Source organism: Typopeltis vanoorti, chromosome 2 (assembly GCF_054136105.1).
Source record: "Typopeltis vanoorti isolate ZY-2024b chromosome 2, IOZ_Tvanoo_1.0, whole genome shotgun sequence".
NCBI lineage: Eukaryota > Metazoa > Arthropoda > Arachnida > Uropygi > Thelyphonidae > Typopeltis > Typopeltis vanoorti.
Window position 1 is genome coordinate 150095882 of NC_143550.1, and position 17802 is coordinate 150113683.

Here is a 17802-nt window from a genome sequence, read left to right on the forward strand (position 1 = left end):
CAAGAATAGTTCTTTTTCTTATTCCTTTTTCCCGCTTTTTCACTTGCTGTGTCGAGGGTTTCTGTTTATTTAACGGCAACCTTACTCAAGGATAAGGTGATTAGCCCTCTGCTTTCCGGTATATCATATGTCTGTAGAAGCGTTGAGTTCTGAGGGCTGGTTTGCATACTTGCAGGATGAAAAACCCCCAGATAAACTGGGGAGAAAAATCTACAGTCTACGTCCAAGACCGGCTAATTCGACTAAGTCTGAGACGGATCCTAAGCTCCTCAAATCAGACACTTCTTTCCCAGGCATATGGTTGCAGGGCGCATAGCCACTCGTCTAACCGCGCATTTATTTTTTTTTTTGTAATTTATAATATTTATATACAGACCCCCCCCAAGTTCTGCTATGACTTGGGGGGAGTCATCCTGGGCGGGATGGGCGAAGCATGTCGGGAGTATCATTACTCCTGGTAGGGCCTCCCAAGGCGTGAAGGCCATCCCACTATGCCCAGCTAAATGCTAGCAGGCGAAGACAGAAGATGAGATTGGCACTATCTGTCTTAATTTACTGCCCATTAGACATTCATGGCGAAGGATTTAACACAGCACACCATGCCGGCTCGGACGTCGCCCGGTTCAACAAGGTCCACGTTGCCATTTGGTAGCAGCTCCAGGGGTGGCAATGCGAAGTTAGCGACTGGCGCTACCACTATCACTGACAAAAATAATGGTTCCAGATTCAGACTCCGCAACCATTTAATGATCGGAACTTGGAATATTAGGACTCTGCTACAATCAGGTCAACTCAAATTACTACAGCATGAACTAAAAAGATATAAATGGACTGTTATTGGACTTTGTGAAATTCGATGGCCCAAAACAGGAAAGTTAACAACAGATGAAGGACATTTGCTTTTTTTACTCTGGATGTGACTGCAGCAGAAAGGAAGGTGTCAGGTTTTTGATACACAAATCTTCACGAAATTCTGTCATGGAATTCAACCCTATCAATAGCAGAATTGCTCTAGTCAGCCTGAGAGGAAAACCACTCAATATCACCATCATACAGGTCTATGCTCCAACCACAGATCACGAGGACTCCGAAGTAGAGGAGTTTTATGGTCAACTTAATGCAACAATCACCAGATTGAATAGAAAAGACCTTTTGATTGTACAGGGCGATTGGATTGCCAAAATTTCTCCCATTTGTCGGAACATATGGCTATGGGGAGACAAACGAAAGAGGTTTTGAATTGATCAATTTTGCCTCACAAAATGAACTTACCATTACTAACATTTCCACATAAACCTTCCAGAAGATGGACATGGGCTTCCCCTGATGGTAAAACACACAACCAAATTGACTTTATCCTTGTAAGCACAAGATTTAAAAACTCCATCAACCTCACAAGAACCAGATCATTTCCTGGAGCTGACATTGGCAGCGACTACAATATGGTTATTGCAACTGTGAATATGAAAATAAGGGAAAGATTACCTACAAAATCAACTCGTAAAAGATATAATATAGAAAAATTAAAAGATCCCCAAATAAATACACTATATAAATACAAATTAAAACAAATTTTTGACACAAGCTTCAAGAAACATAATAGTATCGAATCTAAAACCAAACACTTCTCACCAAAGATAACTGAGACAGCTGAAGAAATCCTTGGATACAAAATGAAAATAATTAAACCATGGATAACCAACAATATTTTGGACCTATGCGACGAAAGAAGATATTTGAAATCTCATATTAATAGTGGTGATAATAGAGAACAGTATAAAATATTACTCAGATTATTAAAAAAGAAATCAAACATGCTAGAAACTTATGGATATTGGATGAATGCAAAAATATAGAAGAGGACTTAAATAAAAATAATTCAAAAAGTGCTTTTCAAATTATCAATAAGCTAACCAAACCTTTTTCCGCAATTAATTGGAGCATAGAAGATAAAGATGGAACTCCTATCACAGATAACCAGAAAATAATTGATAAATGGAAATGTTACGCAACCAAGCTTTTTCAAAAGGACCGTGAACTGATCGATGATATTTTGGACGGAATTTTGCCAGGAGGTTCAGAGGAAGGAGATTACCCGATATTAAAAGAAGAAGTTATTGCAGCAGTTAGCTCCCCAAAAATTGGAAAATCACCGGGAAGTGATGGTGTCACAGTGGAATGATACGCGAAGGAGGTGACATCATCATAGACACCTTGCTAAATTTATTCCAGGACGTATGGAACACAGAGACTTGGCCTTCTGATTGGCGGACTTCTGTCTTTGTACCTATCCCTAAAAAGGGAAACAGCAATAAATGTAGCAACTATAGAACAATAAGCCTTATTAGTCATCCAAGCAAAATCCTGTTAAAAATACTACTGTCAAGAATCGAAAAGAAAATAGAAAGCAGACTATCAGATAAACATTGAAAGTTTGCCAACCCGAAAATATACCTGAGGAATGGAGGGAGAGTACTCTTGTCCCCATCTACAAAGGTAAAGGGGATGCACAAGACTGTAAAAATTACAGAAGAATAAAGTTGATGTCCCACACAATGAAAATCCTAGAAAGGGTTCTTGATGGTAGATTGAGGATGCAGGTGGAGATTGCAAAGGAACAATTTGGCTTCATGCCTGGTAGATCAACAACAGATGGTATCTTTGGGTTATGGCAGATGATGGAAAAGTATCGAGAGAAACAAAGCGAGCTACATCTGGCATTTATTGATCTGGAGAAAGCATACGATAGAGTACCAAGGCAAGAGTCTGGAGGTGTCTGAGAAATATGTCAGGTTGTTGCAGGAAATGCACAGAAATGTGAAGACAAGTGTTCGGACCTGTCTGGGACAGACAGAAAGTTTTCAAGTAACAGTTGGCTTGCATCAAGGGTCAGCATTAAGTCCGTTTCTGTTTAATATTATGATGGAGGTGATAACAGAGGAGGTGAGAGAAGATGCGCCTTGGACAATGTTGTATGCAGTTGACATCTTGCTGTGTGCAGATTCAAGAGAAGAAGCGGAAACTAAACTGGAAAGATGAGAAAAGTACTGGAAGAGAGAGGTATGAGACTGAGCAGAAGTAAGACAGAATATATGTGTTGCACAGTGGGCAGCGGACAGGAGACAGATCTGGAGCTGGAAGGAAATGTCATCCGGAAGGTGAGAGACTTTAGATACTTAGGTTCAACAGTGGAAGAAGATGGGGGAGCTGAGAAGGAAGTGGGATGCAGGATACAAGCGGGTTGGAGGAACTGGAGGGAGATGGCTGGAGTGTTTATGCGATAAGAGGGTGCCGATCAATCTGAAAGGCAAAATCTATAGGACAGTAGTGAGGCCAGCTATGACATATGCTATAGAAACTGTGGCCCTGAGGAAAAATAACATCAGCAGAATGGAAGTAGCAGAGATGTGAATGCTTAAGTGGATGTGCGGTGTGACCAGAAAGGATCGTCTGAGAAATGACTATGTCAGGGGAACAGTGAAAGTTACGAACTTAGGAGCGAAAATACAGGAGGCAAGGTTGAGATGGTTTGGTCATGTGATGAGGAGGGAGGACGAATATGTGGGAAGAAGGGTCATGCAGATGGATGTGCAAGGAAGACGGAAGCGTGGGCGGCCAAACAAGAGATGGAGGGAGCTGGTAGAAGAGGACTTGAGGATGAAGAACTTGGATGTGGTGACAGCCCAAGACAGGAAGTTGTGGAGGAGACTCATTATAAACAGTGACCCACTGGGAGAAGCTGCAGAAGAAGACTATGAGATGAACAAGCAGGTTTCCGAAAGTCCAGAAGTACAATCGACCATATTTTTACAATACACATACCAGGCGAAAAATACATAGAACATAACAAAATAATCTGTCGCAACTTTTTAGACCTTCAAAAAGCTTTTGACTCAATATGGCAGGAGGCATTATGGAAAATTTTAGAACATTATGGTATTGACAACAATATAATTAGGATTACTAAATATCTTTATTCCTCATCTGATATGAGAATTGAAATTAAAAATTACAGCAGTGAACCGTTCCAGGCAGAACGGGGGGTAAGACAGGGATGCATCTTGTCCCCTTTTCTTTTTAATTGTTTTCTGGAATATGTCATAGATGAAGCTCTTTATGAATATGACACTGGAATAGTTGTTGGTGGACTAAGAATAAATAACTTACGTTTTGCTGACGAAATCGAACTTCTGGCAGAAAGTGAAGAAGAATTACAAGAGATAACCAGCCGTGTTTTCGGAACATTAAAAAAATATGGATTATACATAAACCTACAAAAAACAAAAGCAATGATAACGTTAAAATCAGACATTGAATTCTTAAAGATAGAAATTGGCAATAAGCAAATTGAGAATGTAAAGAAGTTCACTTATTCAAGATGGTCGTTCAAAAACCGACATTAAATACCGAATTGCTCAGGCAACCGTGGCCCTACAGAAGTTAAAACCATTGTGGGGAGATAACAGAATAGCAACTGCAACCAGACTAAGACTAATTGACACCTTGGTAAGTTCTGTCCTTTTGTATGGTTGTGAGGCCTGGACTTTTTTGACAGAAGATGAGAGGAGACTCCTGTCTTTTGAAATTAAAACTCACAGAAGACTTTTGAGAATTCCCTATATACTGCTCACGAAACCAATGAAAATGTCCGAAAACTGATTGACTCAATAGATGGAAGAAAAAGGGAAAATATTCTGACAGTCATCAGAAGAAGACAGATGAAATGGTTCGGACATGTAGAGAGGGCTAATGGCATTCCAAAACAAACCCTAGAAGGAATCGTTCCGGGATGAAGGGTTAGGGGTTAACCTCGATTAAAATGGACTGATGACATCAAAAAATGGACAAATTCCTCCCTTTCTCAACTGACATCAAGAACAAGAGACCGAGACGACTGGGGGAGGCTAGCAAAGAGTATCACTTCTACCAGTCATGAATGACCCAACGGTTCATTTAGGACTATGAGAGAAGAAGATATACATATACCAGGGAGCCTCCAACCCCCTGATGCTTACGGTGCCCAACCCCCCGAGTTACGGGCTCGTAAGCCGGTTCTCCTTCAATTCTGATGACTCGAGACATGAGACAACAATGTGTTTGTCTCATGAAGGCAAACACATTGTTGGATCTTTCAAAACAATGAAGAGACAAAAAACGTGACATAAAAACGTTTCAAATTACGGCTTATCTTTTTATATATATAGAATAGATATCTTCTCCTTCTTCATACAAGAATAGTTATAGCCAAAATTCGATCTTTCATTTCCATCATCACATGACGCATCCATGGGGTTTCCAGGACTCATCATGGGAGGCTGTTCCACACTAAACTAATATACTTCGTATAAGAATTTTGTCCTTAACTGTATGTGTTTTCTGGCAGTTTCACTTGATGGGAGTTAAAACCGGAGCCGCTGAGATTAAAATGCTACCACAGAGAGAGAGAGAGACAGAGAGAAAGAGAGAGAACGTGCAGCTGAAAATTGCAATCATCCAGTTGTCTGGTATTTTTGATTCGCAATGCTAAAAACCAGAGATTCAAGCAGTAAACGGCCTATTCGATCTTTCAAAGATTGACTATTTTCGAAATGTTGGAAGAAAGGCCTAGAAAAATTCCCTAGGAGAAAACTAAATGAAAATATGAGATGAAAAGATTATAGAAGGAAATAACTGCCATTTTCACAGGACTGTATATGCAGAATTCAAATCTGTTGTATTTATTGTATTTATTGTATGCATTTCCTTATTAACAATAACATAGAACTTTGGTTTAATCAACAGCATTACCATTAATGGCCGATATTGTGATTCAGTTAATTTACTCACATTTGAAAATAACTGTGTAGCTCAGTGGAAGTCCCGTTTGAATTCCATAGTGCTAAGACCCGAAGAATGGCCTCGGTTCGATTCTGGCTGCCAAATGAACTTTTTTTAAGCCTTTTTTCTGGTTCCTGAGTTAGTCGATATCTGTCATGGGAAAAGTGGGTTTTTCCCCCTTCGGATACGCTGGTTTTTTGTTCAGTAAACTCAAGAAAATTTACAAACCCATATTATTTCAGATAATAAAGATAGTGCTAGGATTATGGACCACAAGATGGACAAGCTTGTCTGTTTCTCTTCACCGGATGCCGTATATAATTAGCGATTATCTTGGGTTGATTATTTCTGATTAGCTAAAGATGGACTGAACTTCACCATCTCTCCAAAGGTTATATAGGACAACAAGAAACTCAACCACTCCCTAGGAAACACAGTTTGGTCAGAGGGGTTAAGCATGACAGCCTAAAGTGGCAAGGAATTTTTGGTGTCATACAAAGTGTCCTGTTTTAGTAGCGGATCTCACATGTTCTTCCACTGTACGGAAGAACATTTGCGAAACATCATATATATGGCAGAAATAAAACCAGCACTCTATCTAATGACGTTCTTAATTCAGCTAACCCTCATGATGAAGCGACTATCACTCTTGATTGGGAACAAATCAAAAAACATTATTAGATGTTATGACGAACTTGAGAGAAGAATTATTGAATCAACAGAAACTGTTCTCAATCCGGTCTACCTTAATACTAACCTCATCTATAGCCTCTGTGATTGTGGCTACTCAGTTATTGAATTATGGTATACGCGAGATCAAGAACGCGTGAACGTTGTCAACAATGCTATGCTATCCATAATTCCTTCAAATGTCAGCAAACCGCTTGCAACTTAATTTACAGCTGTTGTTCTCTTGTATCTAAAGTATATTTTTGCATTTCTCTTTTCATGATATGAACCCGAAGAAGTCTTTTAGGAAGAAGTGATTGGACTAGTAACTCTGTGGAAAGGCCATCTGTGACCCTACCACTTCTAGCAGAAGGCTTCACTCTCAAAACTCAGTGATGTACGTGAGTGACCATACAGCATGAAAATGACGTCACATGTGAACAACTAACTAGCGAGAGAGAGAGAGAGAGAAACAGAGGCTACAGAGTGCAGCACCTGTATCGCCCTGGGGAAGTGACGTTTGCATCAATCCAAAGAAGATGTTCTTCGTTCGAATCTAGTCACCGACTAGAGGAACTTTTTGCTATCCTATATTTGACGTTCTGATTCTCGAGTTAGTCAGTCTCTCGCGAGCGCAAACTGATTTCTTCTCCTGGAAACTCTAGTTTTTCGTCCCGTAAAGTCAATACATTATTCCAGGGCACTTGTCTGCGGTACTTTCTCTTACTGATGAGGTTTAAAACCAATGAACGTTGAATTCTACCTCTTCTGCTCTCAATGGGAATAAAAGGTGTTAGCAGATATAGAGTGATTAGAATCAAAGTTCACATTTCAAAAGGCGGTAATTGGATAAGTACTCCGTGGAACGACTTAAAATCTATCATGATGATGTGTGCAGCAATGAAATTTCATTTTGTGCAAAAAAAAACAACGTTAGTTCTAAAAGATGCCACATGGATATAGCATGCAATGGTGGTCACTTGCGGAGGTCGGCTATGTGTCCACGATAGGAAATGTGCTCGAGATATCGCCCATAGGCAAAAGTCGAAGGGGTTCAGATCCGGCTGATCACTTTACAGGGGTGGGGGTGTGATGAGCAGGTAACTAGACGAGCAAGCCAAAACTCCTCACATAAGTAAGGTTCGGTAATGAACCCCGCAGTAAAACCATACCAAACGATGACCTTCGTGGATTAAAGTGGAGTCTGTCGCACGACGTGTGGATTTGCCGTTGCCCGAATTCTGCAGTTGCGCATATTCGAAGCATCGTCCAGATGGAAGCGAATTTCGTTATTCCAGAAAATATTCCATAGCCAGTGTCGTTGTGCAGTTCAGTCTGACAAGAAACTGCAGGGCAAATGTTTATCATGCTTGCCGGTCAGGATTAAGCAGCCAAACTTTGGAAATCTTGTGAGGATAAGAGAGCAGAATTTACCTTACGACTGTGTAAACTGTGCTTATGGGTTTGGCTAAGGACTATGCAATTCGTCGTGCGCTGATGATTCCTACAACATTTGCCATCCTTTCTTCCTCTAATTATGTGGCCCCTTCCTCCACTCTTTGTGTTGAATGGCTTCCATCCTCTGCCAGGTTTGATATCTAAGAAACCTCTATCTTCAAATTTCCAGATCATTTTGTATAAACCATTTGAAATCACAGGACCTATTTTTAATCTCTTTAAAGTTCTGAACTTTCCAATGCTGTCAAGGCACAGCTGTTATTTTGGTAAAACAACTTCACGTGAAGTGCATTATCCTTCAGAAATGGTGATATTGTGCTTCAACACGTTGTCTGCCCATAGTTAATGAACTGACGCAATCCACAGTCACCTGCTTTATAGAAGCTTCAATCGAATCATATATCATTGGGAACATTTGTTATTTGCATAAATGGTAAGGTCGCAGCGTTTCACTGTATAGCAGGACGTAATTTACATATAATTTACTTTACACATAATTTACATTACAGCGCTATGTACCTTCCTGGTGGCAACTTTTAGAATTAACGATGATTTTTTTGTCCAAAATAAAATTCCATTGCCATAGGAATTATCATGTTAAATATTAAATCCTTCCATCGAGTAGTCATCCTGTATATATATATTAAAAAATCAGCTTACGCCTTTTATTTCCATATAGGGAGTTGTCGAGGTCAATTTAACCCTCTTTAACTTTTGGAGATTGAGTTGGTAATGCTCCAACCAAAGGTTTTCCACTGGAGGAGCTGTTTCTGGACCAATATGCAACGTTTGAATCTCTCTCTCTTTCTCTATCTATCTGTCTATCTTGGCGCAGTGTTGGTGTGTGTGTGTGTGTGTGTGTGTGTGTGTGTGTGTGTATTGTGACATAGTAAGCACACCTCATTCTATTAGAACAGCTTCCATTTTTAGGAAAAAAGAAGCTCATCTTTAAAACTAGAAGATTACAAGTTTATTATATTCACCCAATCAGGGTAATATTGTTAGACTATTTCATGCCAATTACAGAAATGTTATTTATGGCAGGTAATGAGGGATTTTCTTCATATGCAACTGTAATTTGTATTCATGCGATTCAGCAAAATCGACTGTATAGTGTAACAGGACGTACAAATAAAATAATCAGTTATTATCGAGAAACGTTTCTACTGCCTATAGTTCCTGGAAAAGAACCAAAGAACCCCTCTTATAAATTACATTTCAGTCTCCTGGTAAAATAAATTTTCTCTAAGGTATTATTTCAGTCAAACACAGTTCGATTTTTGGCAGGGAATCACACAACTAAAAAAAAATGGACTTTAGAAATCGGATTGTTTCAGACATCAATATATATAAACCAGTTTGAATTTATGACAATGTGATGCTAGCAGTTATATACTCGTATAAGGAGAATCAGAGAAATAGCTTTGGGTTATCTATCAATAAACAACAGTGGTGTCGAATGCACATTTAGAATGGGTGTGCTGTCGCGTGATTTATGCGGCCAGAGCTACAAAATTCTATTACTATTACTATTATTACGGGCAACTCCAGGGAGTCATTAGACTCATCGAGGGAGGCCCCAAATCATATTCATCACAACTATTCGACATTCATACAGTACCTATCACACCTCGCCTTAGACTCATTCACTGCCACAGCATCCACCACAGACTCAGGGAGCGCATTCCACTCATTCACTACTCTAAAAGTAAAGAACCCAGCTCTAACACCTTTACTAACCACACTTTTGCCCAGTTTCCATGGATGTCTCCTAGTCCTCCCACAACCAGCCCTGTTCTCAAAAATATCTTCTGAATTAATTTTATAGAATCCCTTCAGTAATTTGAATGTCTCAATCATATCTCCCCTCCTCCGCCTATCAACCAATTTTTGCAACCCACAAATCCTCAACCTGTTCTCATACGGTTCATTCCACAGACCTGCTGTCATCTTGGTCACTCGCCTCTGGATCCTCTCCACCTCCTCCCCATCAAGAAGAAACCTAGGTGACCAAATCTGAGCACAGTGGTCGAGATGGGGTCTTATCAAGGCTCGATACAGAGGATTAATAACCTGCTTGTCTCTGCTTCTCAACGTATTCTTCAGCAACCAAGTGATTTGATGAGCTGATTTGGCCACTTTTGCAATGTGTCCCCTAAATTTCAATTCCTTATCCACCAACACTCCTAAATCTCGTGCCTCATCAATTTCCTGGAGCACGGTTCCACCAATGCAGTAAACCGCCGCCAATCTTTTCACCCCAAAATGCATAACCTTACATTTTGCCACATTAAATTGACACCATTCTCCTTAGCCCAGACCTCCAATCTATCCAAATCATCCTGCAAAATTTTGACGTCATTTGCATTCACTATTGCCCTACCCAACTTCGCATCATCCGCAAACAAATGAACTGTTCCTCTCAGATCCTTTCCTATATCATTTATGAACAAATTAAACAGCAGTGATCCAAGAATAGATCCTTGTGGCACACCACTAGTCACAGGCCGTCTTGTGAACTCTACTCCTGAATAAACCACTCTCTGATATCTCTCCATCAACCACCCTCCTGTCCATCTCACCAACCCTATGTCCATTCCCATATGCTGCAATTTACTGATTAGAATTCCATGTAGTATCCTGTCAAAGGCCTTAGCAAGGTCCAGTAGAATCACTGTAAACCCATTACCCTTATCCAGTTCAGCCGTCACTGTGTTATAATACGTGAGCAAGTTACTGAGGCATGACCTACCCTTCACAAAACCATGCTGTCCCCGATACAGTATCCCATTTTCTTCTATCCAATCTTGTATTTTCCTCTTGACTATTTTCTCCAAGACCTTGATAATGATTTCTGTTATGCTGATTGGCCGGTAATTTTCAACAGCAGCCTTGGAACCACCTTTGTGCAGTGGAACTATTTTCCCCTCTTTCCACCCTCTTGGGACTGACCCAGTCCTGAGGCTCAAATTAAACAAAATGGTCAAGGGCACTGACAATTCTTTAGCCGCTTCACGTACGACACGAGCTGGTATACCATCCGATCCCACAGATGTATTGACATTGAGGTTCTGTAATAGACTAGTTACCTCTACTTCATTCAGCACAATTCCAGTATAAGCTGTTGGTTCTTCCATTCCTGCAAAGTGGCCACCTGGATGATATACTCTTGCAAAGTGCTCGCTCAGTAATTCCACAAAATCACTGATTCGGTTACCTCCCTACCCTCAGCATTTTTTAAGATCATTCCACCATGAGCATTTTTCCTTTTACTTGCAACATATTGAAAAAACTGTTTGGGATTCTCTTTAGCCTGCGTGGCCAATTTCCTTTCGTAATCTGCTTTTGCTTTTCTTACCACCCTTGTTACCATCCTGTCCAGAGCTTTATACTGTTCCTGTGCCTTATGGTTCCCCTTCTCCTTAAATTCCCTCCACAATTGTTTCTTTTTTTGCAGCTCAAGCTTAATAGTGTTATTCATCCATTTAACCCCTACTTGATTTATTATTCGGACTCTTGGTATACAATCAACCATTGCCTCCTGCAAACAGTACTTGACCATCTCCCATTCACTATCAACATCCAGCCCTTGCAGTTTTACATGCCATGGCATTGAGCCAAGCACACACCTAAGCTTGTCATAATTACCAGCCAGGTAATTCCACATGTACCCTGTCTTAATTGTAAATTCGACTCCTTTAGCCACCTCCCAAGTCATGACCTTAAGGTCACTCTCACCAATTGGCGGCAACATGGTCATGTTCGTTACAGCCACATTCTCTGTTGCAATTACTAGGTCCAGCACTCTCTTCCCCCTGGTATTTTCCAATACATGTTGCCGTAGATAGTTGTCCCTTAATAACCGCATAAAATCCAATTCCTTCCTCCCATGTGCCCTCTCCTCTTTCCAGTCAATGTTACCATAATTGAAATCACCCATAATAATTACCCTCCTCCACTCATTTCTTCTGTTTGCTTATGCATACTATCCCCACCATCCACTCCATCACCCAGTCTATAGCAGCACCCAATTGTATATTTTGTTCTGCTAGATTCTCTCTCACACCAAACAGCCTCAAATGTGCTTTTTTCCCCATCCTGCAATTCAACGTCTATACTCCTTGGCTGAAGCTCATCAGCTATCATCAATAACACTCCTCCCCCTTTTTATTCACCCTGTCACTCCTGAACATGCTATAGCCGTCGCATTCAATCCCACTAGCTTTATCATCTTCTGTCAGCCATGTTTCACTAATACCGACAACCTGTGGCCTGGAAGTGCCAACCATGACCAAAAACTCTTCCTTCTTGTTCCTAATACTCCTGGCATTAGTGTACATGAATCGCAGAAGCCCATTTGTCCCATCCCTACTTTGATGCCTTATACTAACTATCCCATTCTGATTTGTTGTTCGTCGTACTCACTCGGGCATAATATACTCATTCATACACTTAACTGCCCCCCTAAAGTCTGCATATCTACTCCCCCTCTTAATAAATCTAGTTTCCCTGAATCTGTACATCCACTTCCACATCATTCATCAACACTCTTTCAAGTCTCCGTACACCAACTCCATTCAAATGTAACCCATCCATCTTATATAAGTCCTTTTGCCCATCGAACTCATTCCACACATCCACAAATTCCACACCACTCTCCATGCATAACCCAAGCATAAAGTCATTGGCAATTATGGCCCTCCTGCTAAACACTTCGCGGTAAGATACTCACCATCCTAACTCTCTCACTCTTCTCTTTTGCTACCTCAAACAACTCCCTCACATCCTCTATCATTTCCATTTTGTCCTCTTTCAAATCATTCGTTCCTGCCACGATTATCATTTCTTTCACCCTCTGTTTTTGCAGTCGAATAGATTCGCTGACGTCCTTTATGTTCGCACCCGGCTGGTACGACTTCGTTAAACTCTGAATTATTACGCCTCTTAATAGTGAATCCCCATACAGCACTCGCTCCTTCATTTTATTGACGTTTACGAACATTCTGTTATTTTCCGTCACAGACTTCCGCCGGTTATTTGTCGGTACGTTCAACACACATTTTTCCATACGCTCCAGTTGTCTTTTAGCTCTGTGTATCGCACCATTCAAACGGGAAATTTCGCTACTCGCATTTTTTCGCTACTCAAATTCACATGAATGTTCTGTACGATTGCATTTTTATTGATGTGTTAAAGTTTTAAGACTGCAAATCACTATTAAAGGAATCTCAGTAAGGCAGTTTGAAGAATTCGGAACATTGCGCCCTTCGATTGGAAAAGAACTGGGTTCGATTCTTGTCGTGACTAGAGGTATCTTAATATGGACTTTTTGAAATGAAGATGAGTTAGCCGATTTCATATGGAGGTAGCGGGGTTTTTCTCCGGGAAACTCGGTTTTTCATTCTGCGTACAGACAAATCGGCCTTCAGAACACATACAATTTACATACAAAAATACTGTTGTTGGTGATGATGAGCTGTAGATGGCGTTGATGATAGTAGTTCCATCAACGCCATCAAATATATTTATTGTCTGAGATAATTTGGGTTCTAGGGTCGATTTCCTGAGTTTACGCGGCGAAAAACCGGAGTTTGCCGTATGAGGTTGACTAACTAGGGAATGGGCCGAAGAAAGGCATAGAAAATGTTCCACTAGTCGGTGACTAGATTTGAACCTAGGTCTTGTTTCTAGGAGTGAAGCGACGTGGAGTGCAAACGCCACTTCCACGAGCTAGATAGGCTATTGAGCTAGACAGAAAATTAGTTGTCTATATCGGTGTCCTAAACACGTCAATTCGTATTTCACGCACTGAAATCAGATGAAACGCAAAAAACAAAAACAGCAACTTATCAAAATTCGATTGGTTGACACAATAAGCAATCACATCCACTGATTTCTAGGTGCCATTATCTCAGGGCACACCCTACCTCACCTTCGGATTTGTTTAAAACCACGGGACCGCTATGATTAATTTGCACTCAGTATGTGGGTTCAAAGGGCTCAAAGGTGTCTGATTTTTTACCGTACACCCGGACTATTAATGCAAATGTCAAGCAATGTTTACGGGTTGAAAAGTCTTCTCATCATGAAGTATATTGTATTTAATTTTAGAAATCACGCGAATCCAGGAAACAATTAGGGGAGTCTTTAACAGCAAGAAATGCAAATACTATGGTATTAGCGACATTGTTATCCTGTGGATGTGCAACACATGCCTAGTACACCCGGAATATACACACCAAATGAAAAACATTCCACCATCTTCCCAAATTTACTTATAGCTAAAACAGTACCGCCTAGGTCATTTGGAATGAAAGACATTACACGACTTTTCATTATTTATTTATTTCAAACACTTAGTTGTATTAACTAAAACTGTAATAGCGAAATGAAATCTTTTTAACTGCAATATGTCTCATTTATCGACACTTTTCCAAAATCATTTCGTTAAAACATAAAGATATACATACATCTTTGTTAGCGTTTTCAGTTCATAAGAACAAAAGGCAGCCTGTGTTTCTTGTCAGTCAGAAGTAGTTATCTACAAGAGACTATTCAAGTCCTCTTGGAATGTGCTTATTCTGGAACACCTTGATTTTACCCCCTAACTAGGCACAAGGCATCGCGTTGTGATCGCATGAAAGCAAAATCCTCCACCAAGATGTGGTAGAAAGGGTAAATGAAATCAACTACCGAAACGATGGAGGGCGAAGACGACTTCTTACAGATTTCCACTTGAGAGCGGTTACTCCCTTTCGAGAAGATAAAAAAAACTTGGAGGATTTTTAGTAATATAAATAAGACGAGTGCAACAACTTGATTTAAAAATACAGTTGAAATAAAGAAGGGACAATGTGTTCTTCGATTAGAAATAACCTCATAGTAGAATATATAGAAAATTTCGAGATATATAATTTCTTCTTCTTATTATTATTATGAAGGCCTGTATAGCTCAGGGAAGTGGCGCTTGCATCGTCTGGGCTAGGCCAGATGAAGATAGACTTATCGTTCAATTATAGTCGTCGATCGGACGAATTTTTTTTATAAGGCCTTCTTCGACCGGTTCCCGAGTTATTCGATCTCTGGTACGGGCAAGCGAGTTTTTTCTCCCGGAAACTCGGGTTTTTCGTTCCATTAAATCAAGAAAATCACCCATAGAACCCACATTATTTCAGCCAGTAGCATAGCCTGTTAAGGTTAGGTACTAAGAGATGATGGCTTGTTTGCCAGTCTCTTCATCGGTGGCCGCCTATAAATAGTGATACACATGGACCAGCTATCCCTGACTGACTACCAGTAAAGATTGAACTGCCCACTTAGTCTCTAAAAGCTAGATAGGGATTAAAGGGTACTCCCCATAAGGGATTAAAAGGCTTTAGCTCATCATCATCATCATCATCATTATTATTATAAAAGAGACCTCTAGGGAGTCAGAGACTCATCGAGGGATGCCACATACTACATGCAGAGCTATCATACTTATTCTTTTGAATTCACTTACTGCTTGCACAGAAAACATCCATTGGCAATCTATTTCAATCACTGACCACTCCATGAGAGAAAAATCTAACCCTCCATTCGTTCTCAGCGGCATTCATTCTTGGCTTCATTAATATAATGTGTATATATATAAAATAAAATTAACAGCCTATTTTTCTACCCACTGCATGGTGAGGGTCTCTCATTGTAGGAGGTTTTGGGTATCCTACTCTCATGGTGACTCAGTCCATACTGGGAGAGGGCAATCAAACATCCATGTTTACCCAGGATTCGAACCCGCAACCTATTGGCTGGAGAGCGGATACCACTCGGCCAACCAGGCAGACATATATGATGGAATATTTCATTTATAGCTCTCTCTCTCTATCTATCCTCCTACCTTTTTCTACATTTTATACGTTTTTCCGCAAATAGGGACTTGCATATTTATATAGATATATTTCTCAATCTGAGAATTATCAACTCATGCCAGTTGTGTACGTGTAAGTATAATGATAAGTGATTTATGTCGGTTTCCTTTTCTTGCTGTATTAGTTCCTATCTATCTTCAACTTCAACGCCATAATACCTTCTTTGCAAACTGCAATAGCTGGATCTATTGCAGCTATTGTAGTTACCATGGACCCTATTGCAGCTATTATATATTACCATGGCAGGTACCTTCTTTGCAAACTGCAATAGCTGGATCTATTGCAGCTATTGTAGTTACCATGGACCCTATTGCAGCTATTATATATTACCATGGCAGGTAATCCTTCGCCGGACTATCGCCGGGGAAGGATTACCTGCCATGGCAACCGCACATTCCTGTACTACCATTGACTCAGCAAAACAAAGACCCCCTACGATTTCGTACCGGGAAGGAATAGCATAGTTCACAGATGCTATATACACGGAAAACAGGTCAGTCAATTCAAACTCTTATGCTAATGTTATCACCAAAACACCGATCTTGCACACAAATGCCACATCATCCAGCAGTAAACCGATTAACGCAAAAATAACTACCACTGTTATCAACGTCATTTCCCCAGAAAATGGAATTGTTATTTTCACTACCAAAGAAAACCTAGCACTAGAAGAGTATCTGACGGCGATCGCCAAAATTGTATCTTCAATAAACATCACTGAAGCCTTCTATTTAGCTGGAACTGTGCAGGTGTATTTCAGCCACATCTCATAGGCACCAAGGGGTCGATATAGGCGATCATCACTTCGAAGCAGTCCCAATAGATCTGGCTCCGCCAAAAGTACGTTCCCCCCTGAAATTCCCAATCAACTCATCACATCAATATTATCAAGATACGGTTCTGTCACAGGAATAATACTCATGTTGTCAGCAGTCACTAAAAAGCCCAAATTCGCCCATGTGAGAAGCTTCTGAAGACAGGCATTAATGCACTTTCCAAACAACGACGCACTGCACAACCTGCCAAAGTTAATCAACACGGACATAAATGGAATCACATACACTTTCTACATATCCTTCTCATCACTGTGCTTCTTCTGTCACGAAGAGGGTCACAGTAGGAAACACTGTCCCTATATTTCCAACGACTCATCAACAATATTCCAATCCATAATAGCAAACCAGTTGAACAGAACAACATCGTACATGAAGAAAATCAAAGCACAGGAAAAAGTAAACCGAAAATCCTCTCCCCATCACGAATTTCAGCGCCAATAAAATCCCGAACTTGAAAAGACAAGGTTCACGTCGCTCTGGAATGTCTGAGGAGTAATGAGATCCAAAGCTCTGATAACGAAATCGCACATCAAGCAACACTTAAAAACAGCATGAAAACCAGGACCCTCCTAACAGAGATGACCAGGATGAACTAATTAAAAGCAATACCCGGGTACAACAACCAGTATCATCAACAGGTTCCCACTAATTCAAAACCTTGTTCTATCGAACAAGGTTTTGAATTAGTTTTGAATTTATGAAAGGCCATTCTGAGTATTTTTCAGAAGATAAATACTCAGAATGGCCTTTCATCACCTGCAGCCAAGGAGGAACAGAGTTCCCAGACGATGAAGAAACTCTACTTCCACATGAAGATTTAGAAGAGGAAGAAGCTGAAGTAGAACTTCCCCACACTGACGGTCCCCTGACCATGAAGCAGCTGTCATCCTTCATACAAAAAGTGCGAGGCTCCCCTCACAAATTAACTATAGCCCTTAAATACACCACAAAAATCGCGGAACTAATACCTCAACTTCAGGATCTACACTCGAAATTGAAATGTAAAAAGAGCAGAGCAGAGATTAACAGGAGCAAGCGAATCTACTACCTAATTAATGGACTACAAGCACAATACCAGGATCAACATTAGATTCAAATTACAATCAAACTTT